We start from the raw sequence: 17,775 nt of genomic DNA, 5'->3' as shown, positions 1-17,775 counted from the left end.
GCCGGCCCTGACTCAAGATGGAGTCGGTGTTCGGGGGCCGGCCGCACCAGAAAATAGGTCCGTGGCGGGGGGTGCGAGAGGCCGTCCCACCGATCGGTGGGCCCCGATTGCGGGCCAGGCACCATCGGAGGCACCCCCGGTGAAGGAGTCCCCCCCCCCCCCCCCCAACAGGCCGTTCCCGCAGAGTTCCCACAGGCAGCGACCTGGCTGAACGGCGCCGGCGGAACTCTGTCATATTGGCGCGGCCGCTCGGCCCATCCGGGCTGGAGAATCGGCAGCCCCACCGATTCCAGCGGCCCCCGGCCAGCGCCGCCCCAAATGCGCCGGCGCAAATGGCGCGGGGCGGGGAGAAACGCCCCCATAGTGAGTGAGAGCATATTTACAGGAATGCACCATTTTTACTGTCAGAATATTTGATCGGAACATGTGCTACCTAGAAAAGCAGTGGGCAATGGGGGAAAGAGACAACACCTGAAAGTAGTGAATATAAATTTGCTGTCTGTAGTTCTGATAATGTACAAAAGAGTACTTTGTGCTATCAGTTACACTTGCATAATGACACAGTTTTCAAAATCAGAATGCCTTTAATTAAGTACACAATTAAACTCCACAAATACACAGGTGGTTTGTATCAATCAGTTAATGCCTCTTAGTAAAAATGTTCATCCTTGAGTTCAAATCTCTCCACATCCTTGTCCCTCTTTATCTCTGCACAATCTCCTGCAGCCCTGCAGCTCTCCATGTTCGCCTAATCTCGTTCTGGCCACTGCCTGATTTCTGTCATCCTACCACGAGTGGCCATGCTTTCAGCTGCCAAGGCCCTAAATTCTAAAATTCCATCTGTGCACCCCATCGTCTTTCTGACCCTCCTCTTGCCTAAGACCTACCTCTTTGGTCATTCATTCTAATATATCTTTATGTGGCTCAGTGTTTGAGTGTTTAAAAATGTCTGGGATATTTTACAAACTAAAGGTGATATATGAATGCAAACTGTTGTAGTTGTTCGGTGACTTGAACAGCATTAAAGCAGTCACTTACCTGTCTGAGACCAATTTAAAGAACAATTCTCATGTATGTTAATTTCATACATAGTACAGCACACAGCCACTACTTAGTCACATCAAGACTGAATGTATTGTAGGTCATGCCCCATATGCTCATTCCTGCAAAGCTAGATTCCTGAATAGCATAAAAGCAAGGCCATGATGGATGCTATGCTGGCTATGCTGGTGCTTAGAAATTGTGATTGCTGCCTTTAAAATATGCCAGTCTGGGTTGATCTACAGACACAGAAAATAAGACCAGTGCTTACATTACCATCTCCTTTTGCCTTGCCTCATCATCCCTCTTGTCATTTAATCTCTCCAGACTTTCACCTATCATAAGTTTTATCTTTTGTTCTTCCTTCTTGTGATAACCCTCATGAGGATCATGAGGAATCACTCACTCATATCCCTGTGGGTTTCATTGAGTACGAGTTCCCATAATCGGGGGCTGAGGCCTGTCCAGCTGGAACTTGTTATCGAGCCTTTAACATACTGTCCCAGACCTGGACTGAGAGTTCCTGTTAGTCCTAGGCTGGGACGCTAGTGAAAAATGCCGTGGGTGCGATTTTATTTTTAAGTTAAACTCATTTGGTTTAACTTTTTATCATTGTGTCTCCTGGATTCCTTCATTCCTTCACCCATCCTCCCGCAACTTTCTCTGATCCAGTATTTCTTAAAATCTGTTTCGTCTCTAACTTTTTCCAGTTCTTGCATGAGGCTATCCACGTGAAACATTGAATCTGTTTCTATCTCCAAAGATGCAGCTTTGCCTGCTGAGAACTTTGGTCGGAAAATAAAGGTGGTTTTAAGGGATTTCTATTATTATTGGTAAACATTTGGATCAAGGTACATTTTAAGTGGGGTTAATTTAATGTTTCTGTGCCTGGAAGAGTAAATTCTATAGTTAGATTCATGCTGGACAAAGGTGTTTGTATGTGTAGGGGTTGGTTGAGTTCCAACTGTGTTTCTATTGTGCTTAGAGAGGGCTACGGTGTGAAGAATATATAAACGGCTTAAGCATGTGGATATTGCTTAGCAACTGGGGCCTTGTAAAGTCGAGAAGCTTTTAAATTTTAGTTTAGCTAACTTATCAGCAGTAGGGGATATGTAGTGAGAGAGAAGGAAGCTCTCACAGCTCTGCTAGACGCAGTTGGTTTAGAAGGCTAAAGAGGGAACGACTCAGCTTTTCAAGAGGAAAAGCTATACCATGAAGTCATGGTTAAGAAAGCCAGTGCAGAGATCTGAAGAGCAGCTAGTTACGGAAACTAGGGAAATGAAAAGAAGTTTCCAAGAATTCTGAGGTTAAAGGTGCTAGAACAGAACATATTTCAGTAAAGGCAGAGAGATGAGAAGAAGACTGAAATGCGAAAAAGATACCTGAAGTGATTTTCAGGTTTGTGAGATTTTACTACAGCCTGTGAAACGTGAGTTGAAATAACTATGGAAATCGGTGGCTGGATCTCGGACTTTGTGCAAAAGCAGTTAAGACAAAGTAGCCTAAAAGGCTGGACTTGATTACTGTTAAAAGCAGAGCGGAAGCCTGGGTTAAAAGTAAAACCTGGTTTGGATTTCACAATGCAAACCAATAATGGGAAGCATTATTATGAGAAGATTTTAAAGTGTGATTTTGGGAGTGGAATTTTGAAACTCTCATGTGATCACCATCTGGGCGATTCTGAGGAGAATTCCACAGACATTAACTTGGGTTGAGAGCAGAGTGCGTTTATTTGACCACAATCACTTTATGTGCTTAAAATGGACTTTTTGTGTTAATGTGTAACTGGAGCTTAAGATGTACTTTGTAATCTACGTTAATCTTTAAATCTGCGTTAAACTAAGGGGAAGAAAAGCAATATTGCAAAATATCCAACTTGCTATGTTAAAATTAATTAGCGGTCTTGTGATTCTGTTCCTCCACGTTTTATTAACAAATTCAGTTACAGTCTTTTGAGCCAGGGTCCCATTCAGGGATTTTCATAGAATTTACAGTGCAGAAGGAGGCCATTTGGCCCATCGAGTCTGCACCGGCTCCTGGAAAGAGCACCCTACCCAAGGTCAACACCTCCACACAGTAACCCCACCCAACACTAAGGGCAATTTTGGACACTAAGGGCAATTTAGCATAGCCAATCCACCTAACCTGCACATTTTGGACTGTGGGAGGAAACCAGAGCACCCGGAGGAAACCCACGCCCACACGGGGAGAACGTTTAGACTCCGCACAGACAGTGTCCCAAGCCAGGAATCAAATCTGGGACCCTGGAGCTGTGAAGCAATTGTGCTAACTACTATGCTAAGATGCTGCCCACAAGTGCTGGCCTTGCTATCCAGTTGTAACATCAACTGGGATCGTAACAATTTCCAGCATTTGCAGTTAATGCTCACAGATCATTGCCGATAGTGCCAAAGATTAACAGTTACATAAGATATCACCTATAAAGCTGGTACCAAGCTGATATTTATTTTGTTCCCTCTGAGGAATGTGCCTTCTCCTGGGGTGATAACCTAAACAATGACACTGTTAGATGGTCCAACGCATGCAACCCAGGGATTGAGTAGATGATGGCATCAGTGGCCTGGGAACCCGGCCATTGCTGCTGCCATGGGTGCTGGTATGTAGGGTAGGGTCGGGGTTCGGCCGTTCCCTTGGGGGGGGGGGGGGAGGGGCCGGGTTATGGATGTGTGGGGGGGGGGGGGGGGGGGACATGGTTAGTGCCAGGGGCACAGTGCTGCCTACTCACCCTGGCCGCCGTCAGGAGGTCGTGGAATTTTTTCCGGCACTGCATGCCACCTGCCCAGGAATGGCAAACAACGGCACCTGGCTTCCTTCCTCCCGGGCCGGGGTACAGAGTCTTCCTTCTCTCCTCCACGGCATTCGGGAGGGTCTCCAGCATCCCTGAACCATGGTGCTGCTCTCCTTCCAGCCATCTTGTTGGCTGGGATGGTGTGAGTGGCGGAAAGGACCGTTTAAGTGCGGCTGCGACTTGTGAGCCTCATGGGCGCCAATCACAGACCCAGTCGAATCCGGCACCGTTTTGCATGGAACTGGTTGCGTTCCACGGTGCTAGCCCATTTAGAGTTGCTGAATTCGTAAAGCACCACTGTTTACACGCCGGCGTCAGCGCTTAGTCTCAAAATCGGAGAAGTAATTGTGACTTCTTTATAACAAAAGTTACAGCCTGAAATGTTTGTTCCTTAAGTAACAGGGACTCATTTCCACCCATGCCGACAAGATATTCTATAGATATAACATAGCTGTCCTGTCGTTATATTCACATTCACAACACCTGTACCAAATTATGGAATAACCTGGTGCCAAGAGTTTGATGTCATGCGTCACTGATATTAGTTTGCTTGTATTAGCCACACTAGGCAACAGAAAAACCTGGCATTCAGTAGACTGGAGAGTCTTCAGGAGACATTTACACTGGCTTTATTCCAGTGGAACCAGCTTGAGACCCATGACTGACTGCTAAGGTGGCCTTCCAAGCTGGTTTGGCTCTGAAGTTATTACTTTAAATGTAATTTACACTACCTTTGGTCAACTGTTGATTCTATGGCAAATTCACTCTCTCACTGGAAACAAAGAAGTCAAATAAAGTTGTGATGTGTTTAGCCGACAGCTGCTAGAGGATGATAAATGAGTAGCAGCAAGATACAAGGCAGTAATTGAATTGAAGAGCTTCTCATGACATCATAAACTATGAGAGTAGTTTTGAATGTTCCCAGAACCTCACCTCACCCTGAAGGTCCAATTACTGCTGTAAAGACCTGCCAAGAATTTTAAAATCATTCCAATATATCATGTTGTGTATCAATGTTTTTCTTGTTTTCTTCATCTTTCTGAAGGCAATGACTCATACTAAAATAAATATGAGTTCTTTACTGGTGCAGGGTTGGTTGTTTCCATGGGGAATCATTTGTGCAGAGGAAACCCACACTTAAAAATTGCTTTGCAAAGGGACCATAAGTCCCTTGCGTCATGCTGCTCCAGATCAGTCCCTCCCCTGGCTACCATGATCCAACTCAGAGAAAGGGGCCACATGTAGCACTTTAGGGTTGTATTTTACTCAATAACTGTCAGTGAGTACTTAACCATTAACTAGCTTTGAAACATATTATTTCACAAAATAACACCACATTTGGAATGCTTCCATCAATTTTATAGCAACACTTAGATCAGGAAGTCTTGCTAGTGCTGCTGCTGGGATCTTGCATACAGAAGGCTTGCATCAAAAAAATCATAGATGCATAACCCAAGATTATCCATTTATTGAAATCAATGGATGCAAATTGAGAGCAGTGAAAACATAATTTGCGTGTATATATAGGCTACAAAGGAAGAACGATAGGGTGGAGCATCGGAAAATATTTGGCATATTGAATTTGGATAAAATTGAAATCTTAATTATTCCATGTGCTGAATATTTGATAGAAAATATGGCACTGTGCTTAAATTTCACCAGAATGGTTTATTTCTGCCTGGAACTAACATACAAAGAGGGAGTAATCTTCACTTTCAATAGTTGTCGATAGAAAGTCGAATCCATCACGGCCAGTGCAATATTGTCCATTGTATACTATCAACCGAAGTTGAAATTACTCCATTGAGGCTTATTACAACCCTCAACAACATCACACACTGACTCGACTCAGCTGGCTAAAAAGGTTCCAAGTTGAAAGTACTGTCTTAGCATGTTAGTGCACTATGTAATCGATAAACGGCTGCCACCCCCGGGCAAACCCTAGCAGCGACCCCTCAGGGCGAACTTAATCTTCTCAATCCAGAGAAACTCGGCCATGTCACTATCTCACACCCCCGACTTTGGGGGCTCAAGTCTCTCCACATCAATAAAATCCATCTCCAGGCTAACAGGGAGGCAAAAGCCAAAACATCGACCTCTCTCACCCGCTGGACCCCCGGGTCTTCTGACACACCAAAGATCGCCACCGCTGGACTTGGTACCACACTTACCTTCAGTACCTCCGACATGATGTCAGCAAACCCCTGCCAGAATCCCCTAAGCCTTGGACATGCCCAAAACATATGGACATGATTCGCAGGCCCACCTGCACACCGCCCACACCTATCTTCCACTCCTTCGAAGAACCTGCTCATCTGGGCCACAGTCCCTGTGGGCTACCTTGAATTGTATCAGGCTGAGCCTGGCGCACTTCGAGGATGCATTGACTCGCCTCAGGGCATCCTCCCACAACCCAGCCTCCAGCTCCCCACCCAGCTCTTCCTCCCACTTTCATTTCACCTACCCTGTCGGGGCCCCCTCCCACTCCATAAGCTCCTTATTAGCTCTGATACTTTCCCCTCTCCCATCCCGTTTTTGTCACCATCTTATCCTGTAGCCCCTGGGGCGGCAGGTGCGGGAAAGTTGAAACCTACCTCCGCACAAAGTCCCTCACCTGCAGGTGACAGAACCCATTCCCACCGGGCACCTCAAACACCGTCTCCAAATCTTCCAAACACAGAAAGCCCTCATCTATAATCAAATCCCCAAAGCGCTCGATTCCTGCCCGCTGCCACCCTCAAAAACTCCATCCAGAAGCTCCCCCCCTCCAAGCAAACCGGTGATTGCCGCATATTGGTGCCTTCATCGACGCTCCCTCCAGCCCCATGTGCTGCCACCACTGTCCCCACACCCTCAGGGCCGCCACTACTACCAGGCTTGTGGAGTACCTGGCTGGTGAGAACAGCAGAGGCGCCGTTAACAGTGCCCCCTAACCTGTGCCCCTACAGGAGGCCATCTCTATCCGCTCCCATAATGACCCCTCCCCCACTACCTACTTCCTGACCATCGATATTTTGCCATGTAGCCACCTAAATTGGCCAACTCCCGATTTAAAATGGCGAACGGCAAAGGCTGATGGGAAAGTCAGCCAACCAGCAGCTGCAGGTTTGCTGTGTATTTACCTCTGAAAAGGCCAGACAACATCGATACCAGCGACCATCAGCATAACAAAGTAGCAGCTATCTGCATACTGATGAGCAATCCGGGGAACAATAAGTAAATTTTGGACACACAAAGCAAAGCCAGACTCCTCGGCGCCAGCAGGAGCCAACACAAAGGAGGTGAACGAGCACCTCAAGACCGCCCATCGATCAGAGAACCGCTCCAGTATTGGAGAAAATCGAACCAAGCGATTGGGACAAAGCCCAATCACTTGGGACCAGGTACAGGGTCTGCCCCAAAAGGCGGGAAGCCCCTGGGGACAATAAGAGTTGAGCCACAAGTTCAAATCGCTCTCTCTTCACCTCTGCGTCCTGCCCGGGTCACGCAGCAACACGAACCAACATTGACTGTGACCGGTGCAGTGACCCCCGACAAAGTAAGTCTTAATTCAATGCTCGCTACGAAATAGGCGCTCCTAGCTACCAATCCGTACCAACTTCAAATCCCGCAGACTCAGAACCTGAATGAAAGGCCATTTGTTCCCCTGGTAGGCCAGTCCAAAGTTAAGTATAGGCCTGTTAGTTATAGAAGTAGCTTAGACGTAGAATTTGTGCATGAGTAGCGATTACTGTGTATAATAAATGTGCTTTGATTTGAATCTTACTACTCGGTGTATTGAGTTATTGATCATTACTCGGACTTGAACCTCGTGGCGGTATCATAAAGATACCTGGCGACTCAAGAGTAAAGGTAATAAAACAGAGCAATTGAACCAAGGAGAAAGTTAGCAACATTATTTGGCGACATCTGACGGGACCAGGTCTAGAAGTGGCAAAACCACTCTGGGAGAACCTAAGAATTTGAAGTAGAGATCCAATTGGGAACAGAAAACCACAAGAGTTCAAGCAGTTCTGATCAATACTCATAATTCGGAAGTGTGTGTATGCATGCGTAACTAACAGGGCGATAAGGTAAAACTGATGGATTTTTTGTTGCGACAAAACTGTCGGGAGTTTGTACTTCGGAAAGTAGCGAAAGCCGTACCCGTATTTACAGCACCGCCTTAATACCCCTGTCCCAAATTTGAAGAGCAGCATTCGGATAGGAAAGATGGCAATGCAGGCAATGCACCGCCCCATGAACCCCGAGGAATTTGCAGTCGCAGCGACCAGCAGCAGTAGAGTGGGACAATGTCCCATTTGGGAAGACGAGATCAGGAAATATCTCAAAGGGAAAGGATGGCCCCTTTGGAATGAATTCTGTGACAACGAGGAATCAGGCCCCGGGAGTATAGGACATACTTGGTGGGAGAACCTGAGCGAGATCCACAAAAAGAGCTTAGGGAAAGCTCGCAAGCCAATGGCAATCGTGTCCTGCTTGGCACAATTGCGAGGCACAGAGCAGGTCGTTAGGACACTCCAGAAAGAAGTAGAGGGCATACATCGAATGAGTAAGGTCGATGCAAGCGACGTAGAAAGAGAGAACTTCGAATTGAGGAGGAAATTGGCAGCAAAAGGTGGAGAGGTGGAGGATGCCAAAAGGGCTCACCAGTCTTGTCTGGCGCACATAAGCAGCTTCCAGTCTCAATATGAAAAGGCCTATCAGGACATGCAACGTGCAGTCCTGGTACATGAAGAAACAGAAAAGCAGGTAGAAGCATTGCAGAGACAGTGCAGAGACCTAAAGGCAGCATTAAGAGCACTCCATGCTGCCACCACAGAGCAAAGACAAAGAACGCTAGATCACGCAAAGTGCCGGAAGCAGATTGCAGAGCTGCAATCGCTGCTTTCAGTTCAGAAAGGATTCCAGGAAACCTTTGGAGCGAAATTAGATCAGGAAGACGGCCCTGATTGGGAAGAATTAAACGAGACAGCGCAGAGATATGTTCAGGGAATATGTGCGCAGGGAAAGCCACAAAGGAGGAAAGCGCCCCAACACCCCACAGAGCAGATAGTGCATGCTCCAATGAGCCCAGTAACCACCCGCCGCACAGCCATAGTGGACGATACGGAATTTATATACTACACCCCCGAAACAGTGACCCAATTACGGGACGCGTGCGATAAGATCACACCGTCCCTCCCCACCTCAGACCCCCACCATTTCTTTGCCACCGTAAAGCATCAGGCGACCATGTACGACCTGGATGAGCGAGAGCATGTAAAGCTCACAGTTTTAAGTTTAGATCCTTCAGTAACAGCAGCCCTTCCCGACCCACAGAATGTAGGAGGAGGCACCCTTGCAGAAATGCATACCGCGATCCTGGATGCGATCGGGTATAACCGGGGTGACCCCATAGATGGCCTCAACAAATGCAGGCAAAAGAAAGCCGAGCACCTCACAGCGTTTGCTGGACGCCTGTGGATCCACTTTGCAGCAGTCTTTGGAGACTTCGACCGCGCCCTTTTGTCCCCAAACAACATGGCCAAATGGACCCGCCCCCTTATCTCCCATGCCACAGAAACAGGACAGAAAGCTTGCACGAATTATGATCCCTCAGAGGAGGCCCATAATGAGAAGTGGGTAGTGAAAAGATTGTCCCGCGTTTGGGAGCAATCTATACAAAGCAAACCCGCAGTCAAGAATCCCGATGAAAAGCAGGCCGCCGCAGATATACAGGCAGTAAAAACACACCAGAACCCCGCATGGGTGAATGAAGGGAAGAACAGCCCCCCACCCAAGTCACAGGAGTGTTACAACTGTGGACAGTTGGGAAACTTCGTAAGAGAGTGCAATGCCCCGAGAAAGCCACAGAGAGCCCAGCAGACGGGCACTCTGAGTAAGAAGAAGACAGAGCCCATTCATAGTGTTAGCGCCCGTTCAGATCAGACGGACCTGACCGGAACGGACTGACGGTGTACGGGCTCCCCCAGTTGGGTCTGCGACACCCTTTGGGATAGGTCCGGACGACCGGTAGTTGCAGCGAAAATTCGGGGACAGCCCATCGAGTTTCTCTGGGACACAGGAGGGTCCCGCTCCACAATAACTTCCTCCACCCTGTCTCAAAAAGACACGTGGCCCACTACAGCCACTATCACCCTCAGCGGCTTTACAGGCCACTCACAGCAGGGAGACATCACAGCCCCTGTACCCATTCAAATCAGTACCATCACCACCAAGCACCCCGTGGTTTTAGGTGACCTGCCCCACACAGTAGAACACATTCTGGGAATCGATTTCATGAATTCCCACAATCTTTCATTTGATCCAGTTAACCAGTGTGTCTGGAAAATGGCAAAATCTGCAAGAGCCCCCATAGCTCAACATAGGAGAATACACAAACAAAATTAGCGCAGTAGGCGAATTTTGGTTCAACCCGACCACGCTTAGTACGGACAAGCAGGTTAGGGCAGTTCTGCAAAAGAACAGGACAGCATTCGCGACCCACAAACACGACTGTGGACGGATGACTGGCTCCGTACAAGTAACAGGACCTGACCCTAGACCCCCAAAACAGTATGGATTTCCCCAAGAGGCAGAGGGAGAAATCTCCAAGGTAATAGAAAGCTTATTAGAGCAGGGCGTACCTAGATCAGTAGCCTCCACTAATAATGCCCCGATTTGGCCAGTGAGAAAGCCCAATGGATCATGGCGACTGACCATCGATTACCGGGAACTCAACAAAATCACCCCCGCAGCAGCCCCCACAGTAGCCACAAGTCCCGAGACCATGCTAAAGCAGGGACTCAATGCCCGATTCTTTACGGTTTGGGATGTCAGTAATGGATTCTGGTCCATTCCATTGGCAAAGGAGTGCCAGTACAAATTTGCCTTCACCTTTAAAAATCAACAGTACACGTGGACATGCCTGCCACAAGGATTCCACAACTCCCCCTCCATTTTCCACTGACAGCTGGCAAATGGTTTAGCCAAATTCTCTCGCCCACATGTCTGGTTCAGTATGTAGACGACCTACTACTGCAGACAGACACCAAGGAAGAGCACATTGAGCTTCTGTCCGAACTCCTGGAACTCTTACACTCAATTGGTTGTAAAGTTAACCCCAAAAAGGCCCAGATTTTGGAAGATAAGGTGATATATTTGGGAACAATTATCACACATGGTAAACGCGAGATCGAGCATAAAAGGATTGACTCGATCGCTAAATTGCCCCTTCCCCAGAACGTTTCAGCCCTCCGGTCGTTTTTAGGACTGGTTGGCTACTGCCGAAACCACATTGATGGTTTCGCCAGCAAGGCAGCACCCCTCTCAGACCTCCTAAAGAAAGGAGCCCCCTGGGAATGGCTTCCGCAGCATACGGATGCTGTGGACTCTTAAAACAGGCACTCATAGCAGCCCCTGCACTACAAGTTCCAGATCCTCTTTCCCCTTACGCCATAGAGGTAGCGACCACAGACCGCACCCTTTCAGCCGTGCTCCTCCAGGAATGGCACAACCAGTTAAGGCCCGTAGCTTACGCCTCCAGAATTTTAGATGCTGTGGAGCAGGGATTTTCAGCCTGTGACAGGCACCTGCTCGCAGTATTCTGGGCAGTCCAGTATTTTTCGTATATTACCGGACTGAACCCCATCACAATTCTCACCGAACACACCCCCACCCAACTTTTACTGGACGGACGACTCAAGGACGGTACAGTAAGCCAGATTAGAGCAGCTAGATGGACCCTTCTCTTGCAGGGAAGGGACATCACTGTTAAACGGACAAAGACGCACACTGTGGTAGTACCAGGTATTGCATTACCTGAGAGGCTGATGACCATTGGTTAGACCCAGGAGTCTACCATTGGCTGTATTACATAGCTCCGCCCTGAAGGCGGAGTAAAAGAGATGGTGCCGTCCCAGCAGCCTTCACTTTCTGTATTGAAGCTGCTGGGGAAAAGGTTCGAGCAGATTAAAGCCTTCAGTTATGAATCACTTCGTCTTGAGTGTAATTGATTGCTCATCAATTTAATCTGCTACAACTTAAGTTGGAAGGATGGATCTCTGAATCAAACCGGAGTGCCTCCAGCTCAGCCCCCACGCGGATAACTCTGCTGCTATTTTTAAACACTGGCTGGCTGCTTTAAGGGCTACATCGACACGGCCGTCGGCACCCCCATGGAAGGACAGAAGATGCATTTCCTGCGCTCCCGGGTCAGCCCTAGGATCTACCCCCTTATCAAGGAGGCGGAGAACTGTGCTGCCGCTATCGAACTGCTAGAAGGACATTACATCCGCCCTGTAAACCAGGTCTACGCTCGTCACCTGCTTGCGACTGGGCGGCAAAGCCCTGAGGAAACGTTGGAAGATTTCTACCGGGCGCTACTGGTGCTGGGCCGAAACTGTGGCTGCCCGCAAGTTTCGGGGAGCGAGCACACGGAACTTTTAATCAGGGATGCTTTCGTTGCAGGTATGAACTCCCCCGATAGCCGCCGAAGACTCCTAGAAAGGTACACTCTGGGACTTACAGAGGCACGGACCCTGGCAGGGTCCATGGACGTTGCCTACAAAAACGTGCTGTCTTTTGCACCCGATCGCGCGGCGGCCCCCTGGGCTGCGTGGCACCCTGCAGCGGCAGCCCCTCAGACCTTCCCCCTGACCCCGCAAGCCTGCGCAGCAAGACGGCCCGCTAATGCCGCCGGGCCCCGCTGTTTCTTCTGCGGGCAGGCGAACCACCCCGCCCGCGCTGCCCGGCCCGCACCGCCGCCTGCAAAGGGTGCGGCAAGAAGGCCCACTTTGTGGGGGCCTGCCAGGCCCGCGCCATGGCCGCGGTCTCCAGCGACTATGGACCGCCGCGGCAACCCCCCCTTCAGGCCCCGACCGGCCAGCGCTCACTGCCACCCCCCTATCCTAGCGCCACGTGCGACCCACGGGCGTGGCCATCTTGCCCCCCGGACTCCATGCTGGATGGGTGGGTGCCGCCATTTTGTCCATCCCTGCCGCCATCTTCTTCATCCCCGGCCACCATGTGCGACACCATCTTGGATGGGGCCCCAGGCCCCCAGCACGGCCGGCTACACGCTGCCCGACCAGAACTCGCAATTGCTTCATCTGGCCTCGGTGACACTGGACCAAAGCAGATCCCGGACACTCGCAACGGCTACAACGGCTCATCAACGGTCACGAGACATTGTGCCTGATTGACTCTGGGAGCACGGAAAGCTTTGTTCACCCCGACACGGTAAGGCGCTGTTCACTTGTAACCCACCCTGTAAATCAAAGGATCTCCCTGGCCTCCGAGTCACACTCGGTGGAGATACAGGGGTTCCGCCTAGCAAACCTCACTGTCCAAGGCAGGAAATTCAACAATTTCCACCTGTACGTCCTGCCGCACCTCTGCGCGGCTACCCTCCTCGAGCTGGACTTCCAATGCCATTTGCAAAGCCTGACTTTTAAATTTGGCGTCCCTATACCTCCCTTACTGTCTGCGGCCTCGCGACCCTTAAGGTCGACCCGCCTTCCCTGTTTGCGAACCTCACCCCGGATTGCAAACCCATCGCCATCAGGAGCAGACGGTACAGTGCCCAGGACCGGACCTTCATCAGGTCAGAGGACCAAAGGCTGCTGGGGGCAGGGGTCATCGAAGCGAGCAACAGTCCCTGGAGAGCCCAAGTAGTGTTGGTAAAGACCAGGGAGAAGCATAGGATGGTCATAGACTACAGCCAGACCATCACCAGGTTTACGCAGCTAGATGCGTACCTTCTCCCCCGTATAGCCGACCTGGATCACACAATACAAGCTCTTCTCCACGGTGGGCCTCAAGTCCGCCTAACCCCAGCTACCCCTCTGCACTAGTGACTGCAAGTACACTGCCTTCGAACCAGATGGGCGGCTCTACCAATTTTTAAGAGTTCCCTTTGGTGTCACTAATGGGGTCTCGGTCTTCCAGCGAGAGATGGACCGAATGGTTGACCGGTACGGCTTACGCGCAACATTCCCGTATCTGGATAACGTCACCATCTGCGGCCATGACCAGCAGGACCACGACACCAACCTCCGCAAATTCCTTCAGACCGCGAAAATCCTTAATCTGACATACAATAAGGATAAATGCGAGTTTAGCACCGACCGTCTAGCCATTCTAGGCTACGTAGTGCGAAGTGGAGTCATAGGGCTCGACCCTGAGCCATGCGCCCCCTTATGGAGTTCCCCCTCCCTCACTGCCCCAAGGCCCTGAAGCGCTGCCTCGGGTTCTTCAGCTATTATGCACAGTGGGTCCCCAATTACGCAGACAAAGCCCGACCCCTGATCCAGTCCTCAACCTTCCCCCTGTCGACGGAGGCCCGCCAGGCCTTCAGCCGCATCAAAGCGGACATTGCAAAGGCCACGCTGCGCGCCATTGACGAGTCCCTCCCCTTCCAGGTCGAGAGCGCTGCGTCCGACCTAACTCTGGCCGCCACCCTCAACCAAGCGGGTAGGCCCGTGGCTTTCTTCTCCCGTACCCTCCATGCTTCTGAAATTCGCCACTCCTCGGTCGAAAAAGAAGCACAAGCCATAGTTGAAGCTGTGAGACATTGGAGGCATTACCTGGCCGGCAGGAGATTCACTCTCCTCACGGACCAACGGTCGGTTGCCTTCATGTTCGATAATGCACAGCGGGGCAAGATTAAAAACGACAAGATCTTGCGTTGGAGGATAGAACTCTCCACCTTCAACTACGAGATCTTGTACCGTCCGGGGAAGCTGAACAAGCCTCCTGATGCCCTGTCCCGCGGCACTTGTGCCACTGCACAAGTGGACCGCCTCCGAGCCCTCCACGAGGACCTCTGCCACCCGGGGGTCACTCGCTTTTTCCACTTTATCAAGACCCGCAACCTGCCCTACTCAATCGAGGAGGTCAGGACAGTCACCAGGGACTGCCAAATCTGCGCGGAGTGCAAACTGCACTTCTACCGGCCAGAGAGGGCGCACCTGATAAAGGCTTCCCGTCCCTTTGAACGCCTCAGCATGGATTTCAAAGGCCCCCTCCCCTCCACCAACCGCAACACGTACTTCCTGAACATGATTGATGAGTACTCACGGTTCCCATTCGCCATCCCCTGCCCAGACATGACCGCAATCACCGTCATCAAGGCCCTCCAGGGTATCTTTACACTGTTCGGTTTCCCCGCATACATTCACAGTGATAGGGGGTCCTCCTTTATGAGCGACGAACTGCGTCAATTCCTGCTCAGCAAGGACATTGCCTCGAGCAGGATGACCAGTTACAACCCCCGGGGAAACGGGCAGGTAGAGAGGGAGAACAGAACGGTCTGGAAAACCGTTCTACTGGTCGTACGGTCCAGGAATCTCCCGGTCTCCCGTTGGCAACAGGTCCTCCCAATGGCCCACCACGCCATCCGGTCGCTGCTCTGTACAACCACAAATCAGACGCCTCATGAACGTCTCCTTGTTTTCCTCAGGAAGTCCACCTCCGGGACCTCGCTCCCAACCTGGCTAGCGACACCCGGACCCATCCTGCTTCGGAAGCACGTGCAGGCACACAAGTCGGACCCATTGGACGCGAGGGTCCACCTGCTGCACACTAACCCCCAGTACGCCTATGTGGCATTCCCTGACGGCCGGCAAGATACGGTCTCCCTTCGGGACCTGCCGCCCGCCGGAACCCGAAAGCGCACCCAAACCATTGCCCCCACTCCCACCTCCCCCACAGCACCTCACTGGAGGGTCAGTACTCCCGCCGCTCCTGCCTAGGCCCGACCACCCACCGACGCCCCCACAGGTGCCCCCCCTCCCTGTCAATCTTTTGCCCCTACAGCACCACCTAGGGGTGACGAAGCTGCCAGGGAGGACGACACCACGCTCCCGGAGTCGCAACCGCCGGGACCCTCGTCAGAATCACCGCCAAAGCCCAGACGCTCCAGAAGGACGACCAGGCCGCCCGATCGACTGATTGCTGCCCTATGAAAACTTTGTACATATCCTCGACATCACGGTACCTCCATACCTGGTCATACCATGCTAAAGGCGACTATTAACGCTGGCCACCACCCCAGCCGGGCTCTTTTTAACAGGGGGTGAATGTGGTAGTACCAGGTATTGCGGTACCTGAGAGGCTGATGACCATTGGTTAGACCCAGGAGTCTACCATTGGATGTATTACGTAGCTCTGCCCTGAAGGCGGGGTATAAGAGATGTTGCTGTCCCAGCAGCCTTCACTTTCTGTATCGAAGCTGCTGGGGAAAAGGTGCTAGCAGATTAAAGCCTTCAGTTATGGAATCACTTCGTCTTGAGTGTAATTGATTGTGCGTCACACACCTTTTTAGCCGACAACCTACAGTACCCCGGAACCCCCCATGAATGTGAAATTATCTCTCCACACCACAACGCAGGCCCCTTTACTGCTAAAACACCCCCCAGAAAGATAGGTAGCTCAACCCAGAGCCCCCAGCACACAGACACGTGTGAGCCCATAAAGATCTATGTGGATGGATCTTCCACAGTCTTGGATGGGAAGCGCATAACAGGTTGCGGCATTTATGTCGAGGACGTGCAGGGACGCGCCCTCGAAGAAATCGCAATAAAACTTCCAGGCCACTTAGGCGCGCAGGTAGCAGAGCTTGCGGCCATCGCATATATAGTGGAACACCCAGATTCCTTCCCAGCCCAGCAGACATAAACTCGGACAGCTTCTATGTCTGCAACAGCCTCATGGAATTCCTGCCATGCGGAAAGCAAGAGGATTTGTTTCTGCCGACGGGAAAATCCTCCCTTCAGCCCCATTGCTCCATCACATCTTAGAGAGAGCACAGAACAGGACTTTTGGGATAGTCAAAGTTCATAGTCACCATCGTTCCTCCCCCCCTGGAAATGTGAAAGCCGACGCACTGGCTAAAGCAGGTTCCAGGCATGGATATTTCTGGACACCCCCCGAAAGCACACCAGTGAGTGCAGTTCAGGTCTCACAGACTAGGATCGAGGATCTAGTGGAGGCCCAGAAGCAGGACAGCAATCTCAGGGAGATTGTAAAAGGAAACTATCCAGCACCCTACGAGAAATTTTAAAATGCTCTGACACACATGACGGTGTGGTGTTAAAAGACACCCTTTATGTGGTTCCTGAACAGGACAGGAATCAACTGATTTGTTTGTTCCATGATGGTCATGGACATCAGGGAACCAATCCCACTACAGCCCACCTCAGGCAGCTTTGTTGGTGGCCGAACTTAAAGGACGATGTAAGTCACTACATCGAGAATTGTCTTATCTGTGCCCAGAATAATCCGGACAGATACGCCAAAAAGGCTGAGTTTAGCCACACCCGACCCGTTAATGGCCCCTGGACTAACCTCCAGATTGATTTTATAGGACCATTGCCCCCGTGCAGGAATGGTTATAAATATGTACTCGTGGTGATAGACACGTTTACGAAATGGGTGGAAGCATTCCCAGCCAGAACAAACACTGCAAAAACCACAGCCAAAATTTTGCTACCCACCACATCTTTACAAGATGGGGACTCCCCCGCAGCATTGAAACCGACCAAGGTTCCCATTTTACGGGACGTGTCATGCAGAACGTCCTCACGATATTTGGCATCACCCAAAAATTCCACATAGCATACCACCCAGAGTCGAGTGGTATCGTGGAGCGCCTGAATCGGACCCTAAAATCCACCCTCAGAAAAATGGTCCAGCAAAACAACACCACTTGGGACTCAGTCCTCCCTTTTGCGCTGATGCATTTGCGTAATACAATTTCAACTTCCACAGGTTACACCCCACACACCCTCATGACTGGACGCCCCATGAAAGGCACAGAATTTCTATTAGGTTTAGACTTGACCAGCCCCGAAGTGACGGCCCTCACACACGAGAACGCAGTAAAACAATTAGTGAATAATGTTAAAACGGCTCAGCTCGCAGCCGCAGTGAAATTGGGCACA

Source organism: Scyliorhinus torazame, chromosome 9, assembly GCF_047496885.1.
Source record: "Scyliorhinus torazame isolate Kashiwa2021f chromosome 9, sScyTor2.1, whole genome shotgun sequence".
NCBI classification, from domain to species: domain Eukaryota; kingdom Metazoa; phylum Chordata; class Chondrichthyes; order Carcharhiniformes; family Scyliorhinidae; genus Scyliorhinus; species Scyliorhinus torazame.
The sequence above is the reverse complement of the archived record's forward strand: the minus strand, read 5'-3'. Positions refer to the sequence as shown.